This window comes from Delphinus delphis, chromosome 4, assembly GCF_949987515.2.
Source record: "Delphinus delphis chromosome 4, mDelDel1.2, whole genome shotgun sequence".
NCBI lineage: Eukaryota > Metazoa > Chordata > Mammalia > Artiodactyla > Delphinidae > Delphinus > Delphinus delphis.
Genome location: NC_082686.1, coordinates 96,099,210 through 96,115,060, shown reverse-complemented (window position 1 = coordinate 96,115,060; position 15,851 = coordinate 96,099,210). Strand labels below are relative to the sequence as shown.

The window sequence follows — 15,851 nt, the reverse complement described above, 5'->3', positions numbered from 1 at the left end:
TGCCTTGTTCCTTTAAGGGAAAAGTGGTCAGTTTTTCACAGTTAAGTATGATGATAGCTGTAGATTTTTTTATAGATGTCCTTTATCAGGTTGAGGAAATTGCCCTCGATTCCTACTTTGCTGAGAGGTTTTTATCATGAATGGATGTTGAATTTTGTCAAAAACTTTTTTCTGCATTTCTCAAGATGATCATATCGTTTGTTTTCCTTTATTCTGTTCATGTGAATGTGTCTCTTTTTCATCTTTTGGAACTTTTTCATTATGTCAAATTAGGGAAAAGACCACTGTTTCTACTTCTGACACTCGAACATCTTGGCATTATTCATTGAATGTAGGTTCAGGAGCATGATTTAGACGGTTTGAATCTGATCATCTCCATAAAATACTTTATAAACTAAAAAGCACCATATATATTTAGGTAGAATTATTTGACTTAAGGGGCCTACCTGTCCCCCAAAACTTCTCTTAATCTCTGAAACTTCTGCTGTTCATCTCATGCCTAAAAAAATCAGTATGAAAATAACAGAACTGTACACAATGAGATTTTGACCTTAAAAGGTCTTACTTCCTACCTTCTGAGCTTGGGAAAGCTAACTTATGGATATGACAAAATCCTTCCATTTAAGTGTCCAGTAATATTTCTCAAAAAAATCTGTATACTTGTTGCCTATGTCCCATTCTTCATTGACCTGAAAATCCTGGGGGACTAAGAAGTCTATGGTCCTTGGTCTAAACACTGGAGAAATCAATGACTTAAAAGGAATTTCAGATGATTTGGGGTGGAGCTATCACCCTCCCAGACTTCAGACTATACTACAAAGTTACAGTAATCAAAACAGCATGGTACTGGCACAAAAACAGACACATAGATTAGTGGAACAGAATAGAAAGCCCAGAAATAAACCCACACACCTATGGTCAATTAATCTATGACAAAGTAGGCAAGAATATACAATGGAGAAAAGACAGTCTCTTCAATAAGTGGTGCTGGGAAAACTGGACAGCTACATGTAAAACAATGAGATTAGAATATTTCCTCTCACCATATACAAAAGTAAACTTAAAATGGATTAAAGACCTAAATGTAAGACCTGAAACCGTAAAACTCCTAGAAGAGAACATTGGCAGAACATTCTTTGATATAAACTGTAGAAATACTTTTTTTGGACCTGTCTCCTAAGGCAAAGGGATAAAAGCAGAAATAAACAAATGGGGGCTAATTAAACCTAAAAACTTTTGCACAGCAAAGGAAACCATCCACAAAACAAAAAGACAACTTACTGAATGGGAGAAAGTATTTGCAAATGATATGGCTGACAAGGGGTTAATATCCAAAATAAAGAGCTCATACAACTCAATATCCAAAAACAAACAATCAAACCCAATCAAAAATGGGCAGAACACTTGAATAGAAATTTTTCCAAAGAAGACATACAGATGGCTCAACATCACTAATTTTTACAGAAATGCAAATCAAAACCACAATGAGATATCACCTCACACCTGGCAGAATGGCTATCGTCAAAAAGAACACAAATAACAAATGTTGGCAAGGGTGTGGAGAAAAGGGAACCCTTGTACACTTTTGGTGGGAATGTAAATTGGTGCCACCACTATGGAGAAAAGTATGGAGGTTCCTCAAAAAACTAAAAGTAGAACTACCATATGATCCAGCAGTTCCACTCCTGGGTTTATATCTGAAAAAAAACAAAACATGAATTCAAAAAGATACATGCAACCCAGTGTTCATAGCAGCACTATTTACAATAGCCAAGATATGGAAGCAACCCAAGTATCCATCAGCAGATGAACGGATAAAGAAGATATGGTCTATGTATACAATGGAATATTACTCAGCCATAAAAAAGAATGAAATTCTGCCATTTGTAGCAATGTGGATGGACCTAGTGAAATAAGGTGCTTAGTGAAATAAGTCAGAGAAAGACAAATACTATATGATATGATGTATATGTGGAATCTAAAAAATAAAACAAACAAATGTATACACCAAAACAGAAACATATTCACAGATTAAAAAAACAAACTAGTGGTTACCAGTAGGGAGAGGGAAGGAGGGAGGGGCAAGATAGGGGTATGGGATTAAGAGACACAAACTACTATGTATAAAATAGATAAGCAACAAGGATATATTGATAGCACTGGGAATTATAGCCATTGTCTTGTAATAACTTTTAATGGAGAATAATCTAAAAATACTGAATCACTGTGCCATACACCTGAAACCAATATAATATTGTAAATCAACTATAATAAAAATAATGAAATTAATCAATATAAGGAGATGTGTATGTTATATTTTCTGAATCCTGAGAGAATGGAAAAAACAGGTGGGTGTTTATGGTAGTAGTGTTAAGCTGGCATAGGTCTGGGATGCTGTTGTCAATGACTTATAGGACAGCTTGACCCTGGTTGATTGGGGAGGCTATCCCAGGTTGTGTGAAGTTGAAAAAAGGATCTCCCTTAGGTGATTGGCCTGGTTCACTTTCTCAGCAATGACCGACAGACCCGTAGTTTTAGAAACTATGGACAACTGAACTTGAGCAGTGTCATCATCTCTCTGATTGTTGAGTCATCCCAGGAGCCATGTTCAGTAGCTTGGGACTGCCAGTGAGGTCTCATTGAGCAGGGGTTTCTGATTGGTACTTTCCAGATCACTGTATGCTTAAACCCCTTCCTTTGCTTGAGAGCAGGACTAAAGTTGATGATAATCATTGAGAACTAGGAAGCAGTCTCTAGTTCAAATGTCCTTTGAGGACTAAACCTCTATAAACATGTTTACTAAGCAGTTGTCCCATATGTATTTGGACATTTCTGGTGGTGGTGCAAACACTAGCTCCCAAACTAACATGTCCTCCTTTTGAAGAATTCCCAATCTGGTAACCCTTTAACTATTACTCTTGTGAATCCCTTTCCCCTATGTGTTGACTTCTTTAGGTATATTCCTATTTATTGCTATCTTTCTTAAAATTTGGTGGCAAAAGCAATTAATACAAGGTATGCAACTCCCTTCTCCTTAATTCTGAACACTGTACTTGTATTAATCTGTGTGTTCACACCAAAATGATGAAGAGATGAATATATATGTGTGGAATTTGCAATAAATAAGACACAGTCACACTGTGAGGGAGGGATATGTGAAAATATACATCACCAGAATATTAATTTATAAGCGAACCTAGGGCATTGGGTAAAAATTAATGATAGCTGTATGGAAAACCAAATCTCATCAATGTAACCTAATTTTTTCAAGAACATAGTAAGGATCTGGAGGAAACAGGGCACATATGTCTTGACTTTCTCATGCTGTTGATTTAATTATGAATAACATAATCAGCAACAACCCAGGGAAACATGGTTTAGCTTATATGATACCAGTCAGATGGTGGGAAGGTCAGAGACATCAAGGATGTGGTGCTGGTGCAGGATAGCGCTTACCAGTTAACCCTTCAGAGGTCAGTCTGGGACCCAGTCCCATTAAATAAACTTTATGACTACTGATGTATTGTGTATATATTTGTGTGCCAGAATACTGGAAACAGAAGTCAAAATAACCTGGATAAATTAGGTACTTAACAAACTGGACAATGTCAAATGAAGGCTAATTTTGTAAGCAGGAAGTTCAGATCGGAGAATGATTGGCTCTGTGCCTAGTCTGGCAGAACAAGCCCCTGGGCCGTGATGAATCGCAAGGTAGTTGAGCCATCAATGACTATAATACGAGTATGTGCACAGTACCACATCTCGTAAGTCAGTGCTCTGGCTAAGGATACTTTTAGGAGGCTGAGAAGTAGGCAAAACATACAGTGAAGGCTTACAGTGGATAAAAATTTTGAAAGAGAAGCAGAAACATAAATGCAGCAAGATGGAAGGGATATGAAAAAGAAGCAATTAGAAGTATTTTGTATTAAGTAGGATAGGCTAAAATGCTGTAAAAATAGGTAAAAAATACAGTGGCTCAAATTCAGTACAAGTTTATTGCTGTCATATAACAGTCCTGGGTGGATATTTCAGGGCATTGGGGATCCCTCTATACTCAGGGACCCGGCTGATGGTAGCCCGGCTGCCTTCACCATGTGTCCTGCAGAGTTGCTCTGGTTGCCCGTAGGAAGGCGGAATGAGCTTTGCCCAGAAAGGGCTACTATCATGTCTGCTCACATCCCATTGGCTAAAGGTCAGTCATGTGACCATACCTCACTGCAAGGGAGACTGGGAAATATAGGTCCCCTGTGGGCTTCAGGAAGAGAAGAGAGCACAGGTTTTGAAAACCACTAACTGTTTCTGCCATACCTCTAAGAAACAGCAGTTGACAACAGATTTCTCATTAACAATAACATTTAGAATACAAAAGAGTACATACCTTCAACTTAGAATTTAATACGTTAAACCATCATTCAAGAATGGTCAGCAAGGGCTTCCCTGGTGGCGCAGTGGTTGAGAGTCCGCCTGCCGATGCAGGGGGCATGGGTTCGTGCCCTGGTCTGGGAAGATCCCACATGCTGCAGAGCGGCTGGGCCCATGAGCCATGGCCGCTGAGCCTGCGCGTCCGGAGCCTGTGCTCCGCAACGGGAGAGGCCACAACAGTGAGAGGCCCGCGTACCGCAAAAATAAATAAATAAAAAATTTTAATTAAAAAAAAAAAAAGAATGGTCAGCAGTCCCTATGGAGGAGAATTTGGCAGTATATGGCTATGTAAAGATGGAGGCAGAGATAGGTGTTATGCTGTCACAAGCCACAATGCCAGGAGCCTCCAGAAGCTGGAAAAAGCAAGGAAGGATGCTCCTCTAGAGTCTTCAAAGGGAGCATGGCTCTGTTGAGACCTTGATTTCAGATTTCTGGGCTCCAGAACTGTGAGAAAATTAATTTCTTTTCTTTTGACTACCCGGTGGTAATTTGTTATGGCAGCCCTAGGGAACTAATACATCTACCTAGGACCACAACGATTTTCTCCTGTTTTCTTCTAAAAATTTCAGTTTCACTTTTACATTTAGCCTTATGATCCATTTTGAGTTTACTTTGTGTATGATGTGAGGTAAGGGTTAAGGTTAATTTTTCCCATATGGTTTCCAGCACCATTTTTAGAAAAGACTATCCTTTCCCCCATTAATTACCTTGTACTTTTGTTGAGAATCAATTGACCATAAATATGTGGGTCTACTTCTGGATTCTCTTCTGTTTGATTGATTTATAGGACTATCCTTATGCTAATACCCCCTCTTTATTTCTATACCTTTATAGCAAGTCTTAAAATCAGGTAGTGTAAGTTCACCAACTTTGTTGCTCTTAAAAATTATTTTGGCTCTGCTGGGTTCTTTACATTTCCATATAAATTGTACAGTCAGCTTGCCAATTTCAACAAAAAAAACTGGCTGAGTCTTAACAATCCATCATATATGTCTCCATGGATTTAGATCTTCTTTAGTTTCTGTTTTATTAAATATTTTATTTATTTATTTGTAAGTGTAAAGGATTTTTTTTAAAATTGTATAAAACAGGCAAAATTATTTAGGTCAATACATTCTGAAGGAATTTCACATGTTCTGATTCCTTCCACTGCCAGTCACTTAGTTCCTCCAAGGTTTGAGTCATAATCTTCAAGATAAGATAGCCCTTTCAAAAAGAACTTTTGCTCAGTCCACAGTTGTCATGTCAGTCAGTCCACAATTCTTCTAGGTCACCTTCTTTGATCTCCCATAGAATAGGGACACACTTTAAAAATTCCCCATCTGTAATCTTTGGGATCCAATTTCCTCAAGCAATTTACTTTAGGACCATGTTTAGGGTCAGAGGAGACGGCTCTGACTGGTTCTGAATTTTAGACACCCTCTAAACATGCATTAAGTTGAAATCAGATTACTCCTAAGCTATCACAGCCTAGAACAGTACATATCATTGGGCTATGCCACTACCTTTTTTTTTTTTTTAACATCTTTATTGGAGTATAATTGCTTTACAATGGTGTGTTAGTTTCTGCTGTATAACAAAGTGAATCAGCTATACATATACGTATATCCCCATTTCTCTTGCCTCTCCCTCCCACCCTCCCTATCCCACCCCTCTAGGTGGACACAAAGCACCGAGCTGATCTCCTTGTGCCATGTGGCTGCTTCCCACTAGCTATCTTACATTTAGTAGTGTATATATGTCCATGCCACTCTCACTTTGTCCCAGCTTACCCTTCTGCCTCTCCGTGTCCTCAAGTCCATTCTCTACATCAGCGTGTTTATTCCTGTCCTGCCCCTAGTTCTTCAGAACCTTTTTTTTTTCTTTTTAGATTCCATATATATGTGTTAACATATGGTATTTGTTTTTCTCTTTCTGACTTACTTCACTCTGTATGACAGTCTCTGGGTCCATCTACCTCACTACAAATAACTCAATTTTGTTTCTCTTTATGGCTGAGTAATATTCCATTGTATATATGTGCCACATCTTCCTTATCCATTCATCTGTTGATGGACACTTAGGTTACTTCCATGTCCTGGCTATTGTAAATAGTGCTGCAATGAACACTGTGGTACATGACTCTTTCTGAATTATGGTTTTCTCAGGGTATATGCCTGGTAGTGGGATTGCTGGGTCGTATTTTTAGTTTTTTAAGGAACCTCCATACTGTTCTCCACAGTGGCTGTATCAATTTACATTCCCATCAACAGTGTAGGAGGATTCCCTTTTCTCCACACCCTCTCCAGCATTTATTGTTTGTAGATTTTTTGACGATGGCCATTGTGACCGGTGTGAGGTGATACCTCACTGTAGTTTTGATTTGTATTTCTCTAATGATTAGTGATATTGAGCATCCTTTCATGTGTTTGTTAGCAATCTGTATATCTTCTTTGGAGAAATGTCTATTTAGGTCTTCTGCCCAGTTTTGGATTGGGTTGTTTGCTTTTTTGATATTGAGCTGCATGAGCTGCTTGTATATTTTGGAGATTAATCCTTTCTCAGTTGCTTCATTTGCAAATATTTTCTCCCACTCTGAGGGTTGTCTTTTCATCTTGTTTATGGTTTCCTTTGCTGTGCAAAAGCTTTGAAGTTTCATTAGGTCCCATTTGTTTATTTTTGTTTTTATTTCCATTTCTCTAGGAGGTGGGTCAAAAAGGATCTTGCTGTGATTTATGTCATAGAGTGTTCTGCCTGTTTTCCTCTAAGAGTTTTATAGTGTATGGCCTTACATTTAGGTCTTTAATCCATTTTGAGTTTATTTTTGTGTATGGTGTTAGGGAGTTTTCCAATTTCATTCTTTTACATGTAGTTGTCCAGTTTTCCCAGCACCATTTATCGAAGAGGCTATCTTTTCTCCATTGTATATACTTGCCTCCTTTATCAAAGATAAGGTGACCATAGGTGCATGGGTTTATCTCTGGGCTTTCTATCCTGTTCCATTGATCTATATTTCTGTTTTTGTGCCAGTACCATACTGTCTTGATTACTGTAGCTTTGTAGTATAGTCTGAAGTCAGGGAGCCTGATTCCTCCAGGTTTGTTTTTCTTTCTTAAGATTGCTTTGGCTATTCAGGGTCTTTAGTGTTTCCATACAAATTGTGAAATTTTTTGTTCTAGTTCTGTGAAAAATGCCATCGGTAGTTTGATAGGGATTGCATTGAATCTGTAGATTCCTCTGGGTAGTATAGTCGTTTTCACAATGTTGATTCTTCCAATCCAAGAACATGGTATATCTCTCTGTCTGTTTGTATCATCTTTAATTTCTTTCATCAGTGTCTTATAGTTTTCTACATACAGGTCTTTTTTCTCCTTAGGTAGGTTTATTCCTAGGTATTTTATTCTTTTTGTTGCAATGGTAAATGGGAGTGTTTCCTTTATGCCAGTACCTTTTTAAAGTCCAGACACTGTGTTCTCAAGATACAAGCCTTAAAAAAGAAGCCATCTTTGTTTCATGTCAACATTAAAATTAGGGTACTAAATCAGTATAGCTGATAATTTCCCTTATATCTTATGCTTTTAAATTATCAATTTTATAGTCCTGGAAGCAACCTTTATGCTTGTAAATACCCCTATCACTTGAACCTGTTTTAAGTATCATGTTCCTTCTTCTGTATCAAAACTCATACTGAAGAATGAGCTCTGGGTTACAAAGGAGGATTTATTTTTGCATCTGTCTGTAAGTCTTTGTCCACGAATTACACAAAAGCAAACACAAGTGCCATTTCTGCAATGTTTAAAATATTCAGAATACTGTGCTTGCCTGTGCTTTGGCAAATTTATCCCTAAATGTTCCATAGTTTTGATGCTATGGCAAATGTTATTTCATTTTCCAATTATTTATCACTGGTATACAGAAATACAATTTTTAAAAAATTAACCCGCAACCTTGCTAAATTCACTTGTTACCTTTTGTAGCTCTTGTTTCAGACTTTCTAAGTACATGATCATGTCACCCATGATTAAAGACAGCTTTACTTCTTTCTTTACAGACTACAGGCCTTTTATTTCTTGTTAATGACTTACCGCACTGGCTAGGACCTCTAATAAAATGTTGAGGAGGGTTGTAGGCTGCACATCCTTGCATTGTTCCTGATTTTAGGAGGAAAAAGCCCACTCTTTCATCATTTGAGCTTAGATGTGGGTTTTTCATAGATGCTTTTTATCTGGTTGGGAAGTTCCCTTCTATTATTTGTTTTCATGAGAGTTTTTATCATGTTGGATTTTGTTAAATGCTTTTTCTACATCTGTTCAGATGATCATATAGTTTTTCTCCTTTATTCTGTTAACATGATGAAGTACATCGATTTTCTAATGTTAAACCAAGATTGCATAAACGGTGGGGTGTATTAGATTATATTATTATTTTCATATATTAATGAATTTAGTTTTTTCGTTAAGGATTTTTGCCTCTATATTCTTAAGGGATGATGCTTTGTAATTTAGTTTTCTTGAAATGTCTTTGGTTTTGTTATAAGGGTAATTCTGGCCTTGTAAAATGAGTTGGAATGTGTTTCTCTCTTCTGTTCTCTTTAAGCTTGGTATTTCTTCCTTAAATGTTTGGCAGAATACATCAGTGAAGACATCTGAGCCTAGAATTTTCTTTGTGGGAAGGTTTTTAAGTACAAAATCAATTTCTTCAATAGGGACCTTTTTGTTTGAGTTTTGGTAGTCCATGTCTTTCCAGAAATTTGTGGGTCATCACAGTTGTCTCATTTATTGGAATAAAATTATTCTTTTTAAAAAATATTTATTTTTGGCTGCATTGGGTCTTTGTTGCTGCGGGCGGGCTTTCTCTAGTTGGAGGGAGCAGGGGCTTCTCATTGCAGTGGCTTCTCTTGTTGCAGAGCATGGGCTGTAACAGGCGCACGGGCTTCAGTAGTTGTGGCATGGGGGCTCAGTAGTTGTGGCTCGCGGGCTCTAGAGCGCAGGCTCAGTAGTTGTGGTGCACGGGCTTAGTTGCTCCAAGGCATGTGGGATCTTCCCAGACCAGGGCCCGAACCCATGTCCCCTGCATTGGCAGGCGGATTCTTAACCACTGCACCACCAGGGAAGTCCCAGAATAAAATTATTCTTAATAGTCCCCTATTATCTTTTTAATGTTTATAGGATCTGTGCTGAGGTCCTCTCTCTCCTAATTTTGGTAAGTTCTTTCTCAGTTTGGTTGGAGGTTTACAATTTTATTGGGTTTTAGAAAGAAGCAGCTTTTGGTTCATTGTGTTTTTTTGTTATTTTTGTTTGTTTTTAAAATTCCATTGTCTTCTGTTCTTTAGCTTACTTCCTTTAGCTTACTTTAGGGTTTAATTTACTCTTCCTTTTCTTTTTCTTTTTGGCCGCACCACGCAGCTTGTGGGATCTTAGTTCCCTGACAGGTATTGAACCCGGGCCCTCAGCAGTGAAAGCGTGGAGTCATAACCACTGGACTATGAGGGAATTCCCTTACTCTTCTTTTTCTTAAGGCGGAAATTCAGGTCACTGAATCAAGACCTTATTTTCCAATACAGGCAAATATAAGAATCTCAGAACGATACAGTCAAGAGCAATTAATGTAGTGGAAATTAAAACTGAATTTTGCTTTTGCTGGTTTTCTTATATTTGTTTTGCTGCTTTTCAAAGTTCTTTTTTCTACTGTAGATTTATAAATTCTGATAATATAAATAATACATGCTAATTCTTAAAGAAATGTTAAGGGTACAGAGAATTATAAGGAATTTTATGCATCAGGATAGGCCATAACATATAATCACAAAACCCTTCCAGCTTGATACAACAAACTTTATTTCTTGCTTACACTGTACATCCATTCTGAATCACCTGGGGCTTTGCTCCACTGCTCCAGTCACTCAAGGACCAGATTGACAGAGGTCCCACTGTCTTGAGCTGTACTGTCTGGAACACATCCTGTTTATTCCGTGTGGCAGGGGAAGAGAACACTGAAGGGGCTCTCATGGGATCCTTTGGGTGCCAGTAATCTGCACAGTCACTCTTATTCGGAAAGCTCTTTCATATACATAAATTGGATCCCTTTCTACATTTCCAGTTGTGAGTTGAGCCATAATTGTGTCTTACTGAAGAGCTTTGAAATGAAACCTGAGGTTGAACTTCAAGCTTCAACGCTTAGCAGTCACACATCCTAGGGAAATGAGCTTGTTAACCCCCGAGCATTTCCTCATGCAAAAAAATAATATCTACCCTTCATGATTGTTGTAAGGATTAGATAAAAGGCACATAAAATCCCTGGACAAGGCTCAATACATTATTTCTCCCAGAGGCTTTCTTCACTTGTGAGGCTCAGCAAATCCAGCTACAGTGCTAATCCCATTTTCTGTGTAATGGTTGACCAGAACGTTAACTGTGCTCGTCTTCCCATCCTATTGTTTAATGCAGATGGTTTTGCTAGGAAACTTTTCTATGATTGCATAACACAACTATTTGATTGTAATTATGCTATGAAGTTATATACCTCTTTTTTACTCTCAAACTCTCATGAATGTACAGTGGATTTTCCAAAAGCTACATGTGTGATATCACAGCTGATTTTATAGATGAGAATCCAGCTGTCTGCCGTTGAGCCAGATACTACAGTAATTTGTGAAATGTGAAACAGTGCCACTCTGCTCACTCCATTTTTTTGTTTGGGAAAACAGAGTAATTTTTCACTTTAAAAAATGTTACTCACGTTAACATGCACCAAGTGTCAAAAGGTCCTGAAATGAAAGTTTGAGAGCTGCTAGTTTAGACTCTGAACCTGTGGGTGAAAACTGCAATGTAGGCAGTATTTCTATAAACGGATACCATGTTATCTGCACCCATATCTCAGGGTCTTTGGTGACTTTTAATCTAAGTATCCCTTTCCTTCCTTTTGCTGGAAAAAAGAAGTTACTTGCCGTAATCCTACAAATAGTTACAGTTTCTCTAAGCAGAGATCTGGAGGCAGTTACAGTGAATTCCAGTTATTTAGGTGGCTATTAATGACGGTTATTTTATTTTCTATCTTTCACACAGAGCTTATTCACATGGCATTTTGGTATGCCAGGAACCAGAAGTGAGATACTTAAAGGCAGTAAAACTGAAGTAAAATAGGAAGATCAGCTAAGAAAGACCTACTGGAGAAAGCAAAGTAAGTGTGGTGTGTTGTTAAGAATTAATTGGGTTATAAGTGGAAAAGCAGAGACTGGGTCAGTGAAAAGAAGTCGTGGTTTGTTTCCCTCAGGCCCTACTAATACTTCTAAACTGGCCAGATCACACAGCAAGCCCAAAGATGCCCTGAAAAGGACCTGCACATTAACTTCTTGAATCGTATATGAAGCATGACTTGATTCATAAGTAGTTTAAAACATCATGCAGGAAAAGGATCATATCTTCATAAATCTTTGCATCCCAGTAGGTTAATGTGAACATTTTTCAAGGGAAAATTGGAGGACGGGTAGCCCATCAAAGGCTTTTTGTCTTCTACAGGGAGGTTTTTTTAAAGAACAAAATAGTGGAATTTTGAATACTTTCAGTGGTTTATGGAGTAAGTAGGGTTTAACATTTTCATCTAAGAAAGTTTTCCTTGGTTTCCATGATTATGGTGTTCAGGAACCATTGTAAAACGACCAAAACCTCATTTTCCAACATACATTTTTCCATACAGTCCCTCTGACTGCTTTTTATTGCCTCAAGTTGCATATCTTCCCTAGGCCTTCTCTCTGAAGTTTCTTCCAGCTTTATGTTTCTCTTGCATATTCCATTTCAGATTTGTTGTCTTCTTTCTCCCACCTTCTTCTGAAGAGGTTCTTGGTTAGTGCCTCGGTGGCTGTGGCTGACCCGCTGCCCCCGACTCGCTACCTTGGCCCCTGGGAGACACTCAGGGTTGCTTCCCTCCTGCAGGGACAGGCCTGCTGTCCTGGCCTTCCAATCAGCTCCCCTGGGAGAGTCAGTGGTGAAATGGAAACTGAGGAAACATCCCTTGGATGTCGCTTACTTAAGTACGATTCCTTAGCTTTAATTTTGGATAGGACTGTAAAGGGTACAGTCATTTTATACTGATAATCCTTTCTTTTATCCTAAACATGCTTTTTTTGTTTTGTTTTGTTTTTCCGGTACGCGGGCCTCTCACTGATGTGGCCTCTCCCGTTGCGGAGCGCAGGCTCCAGACGCGCAGGCTCAGCGGCCATGGCTCACGGGCCCAGCCGCTCCGTGGCATGTGGGATCTTCCCAGACCGGGGCACGAACCCGTGTCCCCTGCATCGACAGGCGGACTCTCAACCACTGCGCCACCAAGGAAGCCCTAAACATGCTTTTTTAATAAGTGGGTCTTTATAAATATGAACCCACATCGTTTCCCTTCCCCACTCCCATTCTGAACCAACATTTGCTATTTAAAACTAAGCCTGTTTTTTTCCTTGGCACAAGGATTTCATATGGTCTTAACCATTCCACCCAGGTTTCCTTATCCAAGGCCAGTAGTGTTTGTCAAGGTGGCAGCCATGATTCTGTGCCCCTGTATATCAAATCTGGAATGGAACTTTTTCTGAGAGGGAAAAGTTAAACTATATAGTATATTTGAGTATAGGGAAAAAATTGAGCGTACAAAAGAACTTGTTTCATTTGTTCTTTTATAACCTATAGTTATGAAAATAGGTATTGGATGCTTTTTTATAACTCTTTACATATACATGTGTGTGTAAATAGATACATTATTTGTGTGTCTTAATAACTTAGCTAATGACAAGGTACATTGATGGCCATGAGAATATGTTAAAGAAAAAAATATTTATGATCCTTGTTAAAGAACAATGAGGCAGACTTTATTCAAGATGACTGCAATAGGTGTGGGGACCACAATAATGAGATTTTGCAGTTGGGGTTGGGGGGGTATAGAGACTGGACTCAACTCCAAGTACAACAAGGAAAAGGGGGAATTTATACCCAAGGAGGAAGGTGGGGGTCAGGTCAGTGAATGGACTGTTACCAAGGAAACATCAGGGGTTAAGAGGGGATTCTGGTGAAACTGACCTACCAGAATTCTTGCTGAAGGCAGGTCAAGGTGATTAGACATCAGCTAAACTAAAGGATGATGGGGATGAGGAACCTGGTCAGATATTAAGAGAGATCAGATATTGAGAGTGAGAGATCCTGCCTAAACCGACTTAGCAATATTCTTGCTAAAACTGGACAATGAAAAGACAAATACAGAAGCTCAAAAGTTGGCCTAGTTGAAGAGAGTTGAATTCTCTTCTCAACTAGGAGAGACTCTTTGTCAACTTAGGGTTCATTCTGTCAACAGAACTGGTGGCCCTCTCCCTCTCTTTTCTTTACCCTCAGACAGTATCCTCACTACTTCCTTGAAATTAATCATCAGTTACCTGTAGGCAAATTGTTTTTTTTACTTTTCAGACTTGATACTCCCTTACTTTTTTTTCTGTAAAGTTTGAGAAAATCAGAAAAACCTATAATACTACCATATTAATAACCTGATATGTATCTTTTCAGTCTCTTTCTATACATGTATAATATCTGTAAAAAATTAGATGACATGTTGCTGCATAATTTTTTATCCTGCATTTCACTTAAGTAAACATACTGTGGAAATTTATCATGGTATTTTTTTTTTTAACATATAACAAAACCACAAGGCATAACAACATTTAATAAGTATAGAAAAGGTAGAGTGAAAACTAAGTCTTCCTATCCCGAGAAACTTTTTTTTTTTTTTTTAATAAATTTATTTATTTATTTTTGGCTGTGTTGGGTCTTCGTTTCTGTGCGAGGGCTTTCTCTAGTTGTGGCAAGCGGGGGCCACTCGTCATCGCGGTGCACGGGCCTCTCACTGTTGCGGCCTCTCTTGTTGCGGAGCACAGGCTCCAGACGCGCAGGCTCAGTAGTTGTGGCTCACAGGCCCAGTTGCTCCGCGGCATGTGGGATCCTCCCAGACCAGGGCTCGAACCCGTATCCCCTGCATTGGCAGGCAGATTCTCAACCACTGTGCCACCAGGGAAGCCCCCGAGAAACATTTTTAATGGCTGCATAATAGTACATCGTAAGGATGTATCACTTGATTTTTACTTTAATTTTTTAAATTTTTGGCTGTGTTGGGTCTTTGTTGTTGTGTGCGGGCTCCTCACTGTGGTGGCTTCTCGTTGTGGAGCATCAGCTTCAGTAGTTGTGGCACATGGGCTCAGTAGTTGTGGCTCACGGGCTCTAGAGCGCAGGCTCAGTAGCTGTGGCCCACGGGTTTAGTTGCTCCGCGGCATGTGGGATCTTCCCGGACCAGGGCTCAAACCCGTGTCTCCTGCATTGGCAGGCGGATTCTTAACCACTGTGCCACCAGGGAAGCCCCACGGATGTATCACTTTTTTTTTTTTGGCGGTACGCGGGCCTCTCTCTGTTGTGGCCTCTCCCGTTGCGGAGCACAGGCTCCGGACGCGCAGGCTCAGCGGCCATGGCTCACGGGACCAGCCGCTCCGCGGCATGTGGGATCTTCCCAGACCGGGGCACGAACCCGTGTCCCCTGCATCGGCAGGCGGACTCTCAACCACTGCACCACCAGGGAAGCCCAGGATGTATCACTTTTAATGCATCCCTAATTGTTGACATTCATGGGTAGGTTTTTTGTTATTATTTGGGTTTTGTTTTGCTGTTATAAACACTGGTTGAACAGTCCTGCAGAAACAACTTAGGGTTAACTGTGTTTTGTTTTTTTTTTTAAGGCTAAATTTGTGTGGGTTTTTCTTTTTTTTAAGGCTAAATTTCTTGAATTTCCTTCCTTTTCTTCCATCCTTTCCTGCTTTCTTTCTCTTTGGACTTTCCCTTTCATCATCTTTTTCCTGCTTTGAATGCATTTATCACTCAAGCTCAGCTCCTGTTCGTTTGCCCTTACCTAGCAATTCTTAACGTTCTCAGGTATCCCTACTGCCTCCCTGTATTCTTTCATCTCTCCAGATGCTACACCTGATGAATCTTTTTCCTCAACCAATATTTTCATGATTTTCAGCTGAACCGTCTGTTTTATATCTTTGAGCTTCAGAGATTTATTTGAATGATGATCCTGCAGCTAAAAAGATCTGAAACCAGATATACTAAAGGGGCCTCATAAGCATTATCTAAATTTCACGGACAGAAAGACAAAAACGGGTAATGTCTGGTGTCAGAGTGGGACTGAGTCAACAGCTATCAGTGGATTGTTCTGAGTATTCCTATCAGGCTGCTATTTGAAGCCTATGTGTATATATATATATATTATATTATAGATATTATATATAATATATATTATCTATAATATATATATTATAATCTATAATATATTATATATATATATTTTTTTGTATTTTCTTGGAATGTATTTTATTTCTAGAAGTCAAACTTGCTAAATGTTTTTTTCCCAAAGGAGAAAATTCAAACCATCAA

At 39.0% G+C, this 15,851-nt stretch overlaps 1 protein-coding gene and 1 non-coding gene across 10 annotated transcripts in view; one reads left to right on the top strand and one right to left on the bottom strand.

The window, feature by feature from the left end:
* The window catches only part of GPR160 (G protein-coupled receptor 160), a 56,986-nt gene that overhangs the window by 38,428 nt on the left and 2,707 nt on the right, over positions 1–15,851 (top strand). For 8 of the 9 annotated variants that reach the window (XM_060011172.1, XM_060011170.1, XM_060011169.1 and 5 more), the window contains one exon: positions 11,466–11,580. The gene's annotated coding sequence lies outside the window, so the exon portion shown is untranslated. Of the gene's footprint in view, positions 1–8,634; positions 9,604–11,465; positions 11,581–15,851 lie in introns of those variants that run through there. The other variant, XM_060011176.1, reaches the window with a different exon arrangement.
* LOC132425163 (small nucleolar RNA SNORA40) lies at positions 8,059–8,183 on the bottom strand. The gene has a single exon (XR_009519362.1). It is a non-coding gene; the product is annotated as a small nucleolar RNA SNORA40 (small nucleolar RNA).